General features: G+C 38.6%; 1 pseudogene; it reads right to left on the bottom strand.

The window, feature by feature from the left end:
- Positions 1-1,532: 1,532 nt before the first annotated feature.
- Positions 1,533-2,446, bottom strand: LOC131414501 (olfactory receptor 5H2-like; annotated as a pseudogene).
- Between the last annotated feature and the right edge of the window lie 2,561 nt (positions 2,447-5,007).

The raw sequence follows: 5,007 nt of genomic DNA, 5'->3' as shown, positions 1-5,007 counted from the left end.
GTCCTGTTGGCCAAGATTAATCTAGCAGCTATGTTTGGAAAGTAAGAGAATATCAGCAGGTCAGAAGTGATAAGTAACTAGAGTTTTACGAAACACAGAGGCAGGTAGTTCTGAGGGTGAGGGTCTCAGTGGTATCAGTAGGATGTGTATGGACACAGTGTTGAGACAGCAAGGGCAGAGAGCAGTTGAAAATGGATCCCTTACTATACTTAAATAGTATGCAATGTGAGGAAAGCTACCTTTCGAGGACTTTTAGAGCACAAAACACCCAAACTCCTGCTCATTTTCATATCTTCCTCAGAGGCCCGCTGGCCACTGTGACACCATAACGTCTTAGATTATTTGAACTTTGGTAACATGCATTTAAGGCCCCTCATTGTCAACAACACACTCCAATAACCTTTACATATTACTGATTTCTTTTTCTTACTAGCTTCATTTTTTTTAATTCCAGGAAGATTGAAGCCATTTCATTCCTATTCTGACATTTCTCTTTTTCACTGTGCCCATTTCAACTTAGTTCTTCAATCTAATCTGTCAGCTTTCTGCATTAGTGAAGAATTTTCCAATTACCCAACAGCTTACAAACAGAGCTACAAAGGGCCTTGGAAGGCATCATGGACAGTGAGAGGCAACTCACTTCTTCTAGCTCCTCGTAGAAGCAGCTCAGTTAAGAGCTACCTCTTGCATTTGACACTGTCTTCTCTGCCTTACCTCATTTCTTATTGCTTTCTCATTCTGTTTATGTCTCTGTGTGATGTGAGAGTTGAATCCCCACAAGCAGTGAAATTCACTATGGCCCAAATAAAGTGGAAGGAAAGACCTTGGATGACTAGCAGATTCCTGGGATTTGCCTCTGTTCACTCAAACACAGACCTGCCTCCACTGTGGAGTTAAATGTGATGTGAGTCTCCAGAATGCCCAGCTGTTTTATTATCAAAGACATCGTACTAAAGTACTTTTGAGAGGTATAACACTATTTTAACACTTAACAAATGCTTAATAAATGCATTTATAAAGCCACATTGAAGAATATACAAACATGTTCAGTGTTTTAATTTTATTTTCTTCTTTAGTAATTTTAGTGTGATATGAACACTTGATTAAAATCCCTTGTTTGTTTTTTGGTGTTGTTGTTCATTGTTTTTTTTTTTTTTTTTTGGCTGAGGAAGACTAGCCTTGAGCTAGCATCTGTGCCAATCTTTCTGTATTTTGTATGTGGGACCATGCCACAGCATGGCTGGTGAGTGGAGTAGGTCCACGCCCAAGATCTGAACCAGGGAACATGGGCTACCAAAGCACAGCATGAGGAACTTTAACCACTCAGCCATGGGGCCAGGCCCCCTTGTGTGTTTTGGAATAAAATATACAAATATTTTGAGAAGTTTATTAGATATTACTTCCTTAAGTCATTAAAATAATAGGACAATTATAATTGCAAAAACATTTGAACACTAAGCAACAGATAGCAATGTCTAATCTGCACAATTATGTGACTTTTAATAAAAAGAGAACAGATATTATTTTGAGATCTAAACATTTCTCTGTAACATTTTTGCCTGTGAATCTGTGACTTTCTTATTTCTCAGGCTGTAGGTAATTTGATTTAACAAAAGAATGATGACAGTGTAAAATAGAGAGTCCATCATATCTTGGTCATCTCCTTGTGCAGATCCAGGGCACACATACATGAAGAGAAGAGGGCCAAGGTATAAAGAAACAGATAAGAGATGGGCTCCTGAAGGCTTTCCTGATACCTTGTACCTACTTCCTTTTCAAGATTGTAAAGAGAACAAGTGCATAAGAGACAAGAACAGTTAGAATGGTGAACACCTGTGTTGACCCAGAGAAAATGAAAACCAACAGAACATTAATAGAAGAGTCGGTACAGAAAATCTTAAACAATGGTATAATGTCACAGTAAAAGTGATGTATTATGTTAGAATTGCAGAAAGTTAATCTGAATCAAAAACCTATATGAATTAAGGCATGAAGAAGGCGACCTACAGATGATGAGACTAACAGCTGCATGTATAGTCTAATGATCATAATCACTGGATAAACTAAAGGGTTGTATTTGGCTACATAGTGACCATACACCATACTTGCCAAGAGAAAACATTTCGTGGTTGCACTGAATGCAAAGGAAAACAATTGTGTCATGCATTCAGAGACAGATATCTTACTCTTAGCTGGGAAGTTGACCAGCATCTTGGGGGTCACTGTGGATGATATCCAAATATTGGCAAAGGCCAAACTCCCAAGGAACAAGTACATGGGGATGTGAAGGTGAGCATCATTCCATGTGAGAGCAATCAGAACAAGGTTTCCCATGATGATGATGAAATATACAACCAAGAACACAGAACAGAGGGAATTTGCCTCTCTAGTTGATAAGTCCTGTGAGAACAAACTCTGTCTGCAGTGTTGCAGTTTTAGTTTCCATATCCTTAATAGATGGCTCCTGAAATGAAGTGCAGTCAATGTAAAAAGAAAATTTATCAAGGATTTATAAAAGAAAATTTGTTGAGGATAATTGAAATAAAACCATACGCTAGCCTGAATGCCCTTAATTTTGTTTATTTTTACTATAATACACAGAAACTATTTGGAGGAATTGTTGTATTGGAAAAATGCAATTATTTCAGACCAAAATATGTGCAGGAATGAACAGATTTCGAAGAGAAGAAAGACATTTCTGAACATGAGCATATTTATGGGGCAAGTATTGAAGCTCGTAGGGAAATTCTGTGTGTAGGATGTGGATGCAGCATCAAAAGTAAGGATATTGGAAGAGCGTGGATTATAAAATAAATTGAGAGCCATGTGAAAAATCTTGAACTCTATTTTCAAGGAATAGGCAAGCACTGAAAACCCTTAAGATAATTAATGGCACCATCAGATATTTTTTAAATTAAATATTTGGTTGTAATACAGAGGCTTCAGAGAGGATAACCTGGTGTCAGGAATACATTTTCGGAAGCTGTTATTATTATCCAAGGATTCCCAAACTAGATTACACATCAGAATTGTTTGGGGGAGCTTTTGTGCAAAATATATATTCTGAGGTATTACTTCAGAAATTGATTCAGTAGGTTAAGAATGGGGTCTAATAATGTGCATTTTTAAAATGTTCTGCAGTTGATTAAAATGCATGTGCAGGTTGTATTCCATGTGTGATATCACATGGGTGGTGATGAGCATGACGAAGAGATAGAATAATGAATAAGAATAAAATAAATCCGAAAGTAGAGTCTCAAGGACTTGGTGACATATTAAGTGTGAAGGAGTGGTCAGTGAAAGAGACGAGAGTCACTTGGGACTGGGTAGCTGGTCATCAAAAATTGAGATTGAGAACTCAGGTGCAGTGGCCAGTTCATGGAGAGAACATCCTCTGAACAACCAGGTGAGATGTTCTTAGCAATATGAGTCCAGAAGAGTTTCATAGAAATATTGACTTGGGGTAATTTGGGTGGCTGCAAGGATAGTTATGGATTCCTATCCATTGGAGAGTGAGCATATGGTAAAAAGAAGGAGGGCATGGATAGAAACTTGAAAAATTATATTAAAGAGATTACAAAATGGATCTACATGTTTATGAAATGGATAACATCTGATCCTCTTATTACCACATGAGTCTTGGTGGCAGACGAAAGCTGTCATCCATGCTAGAAGCCAAAAGTTCAGGAAGCTGACTTTCCCATCCCCCTTGCACATAGAGTAGGGGACTTTATCTACGAATATCCACTCAAACCCACCTACTCTGGATTTGGAATATGGGGAGAGGGAGCTAAGGGGTCAAATATGGACAAAGAGAATTTAGGTTGCAAAGACAATCAAGTGAGCAACATCAAGACCCCAGAAAATGCATTCTGCACCCACAACAATGGTATTGTCCGTGTGAGCCATGGCATTCCAAGTGCAGCAGCAATGGCAGCAGCTCCCATTGAGGTAGAGTTGGTACACGATTTAGCTGTGGACTGGCTGCCCTATTTCTTTGTGCTTCTGCCCATTTCTTTCTCCAACTTCCCTAGCATTTCTATGTTAGAGCCAATTTCCATTCAATGAATTCATTTCCTCTTGCAACCCAGAACTCTGGCTCACACAGAAGGAGACAAGGGAGAGACAGAAAAGGATATGAGCAGAGTGATTAGAAAAGCAGGAGGAACTGGATACCTGAGTGTTGTGCACATAAAGAGAGGAAAACTTCAAGGAGAAAGTGAATACTGTGCCAAAAGTGAAATAAGTGCCTTGGTAGGATAAGGAGTGGACAGAGATCATTGAGTGTGGAAATTAAGTGATTTTAGTGTGTTTAGTAACAGCAGTTTACATTTTGTGATAGAGTTGAGGTAAGAGAATAACGAGAAGTGAGTGGGAAACAAGGGGCAGTGCCGTAGGAGAATGAACGGAGTTCTCCGAGACATGGACTGCCTGTCCACTGCACTGTAGAACAATCTCATGAAAGTATTCAAAAGAGAGAGGAAGGTATTGAGAAGATAGAGGGGAAAGAAGTGGAATGGGAAATTTGGTGGGTGAAAAGAAAACAAGAGGCAGGAAGAGAAAAATGTAGAAAATAGACTCAAAGAAGGTCAGTGTAGGAAAGACAAGGAAGAGGGAGAGAGGAAGTCACTGAAAGGCTGAGAGGAAGGGAGTGGAGGCTCAGAGGCTGTGGTCGGTGTATGTCTTAACTGTGGTTTTCACTAAAAGCTGTCAACATTGCGAATCTTTTCTTTTTCTTTTAGTCAAAATTCCAAGTTTATTTTCCTACAGAATTTGTGTGTGAAAAAGATTTTCACATTAAATTTTACCTTAGAAACTTTGTACTGTCCATAAATATACTAGCAACGCCTGCAAGTTCTTTCCATAATTAAGAGTTGGTATATCTTTGTTATGACTGTCATTAGAACTGTCTTTCTCTAGAAATCCTTCTGGTTTTACTTTACAACACTTTCTTCTCCACCAGTTTTATTAGCAGAATAAAATTGAGCCGAAGACTGAAACCTCATT

Source organism: Diceros bicornis, chromosome 15 (genome assembly GCF_020826845.1).
Source record: "Diceros bicornis minor isolate mBicDic1 chromosome 15, mDicBic1.mat.cur, whole genome shotgun sequence".
Classification (NCBI taxonomy): Eukaryota; Metazoa; Chordata; class Mammalia; order Perissodactyla; family Rhinocerotidae; genus Diceros; species Diceros bicornis.
This window is presented reverse-complemented; position numbering and strand designations above follow the sequence as displayed.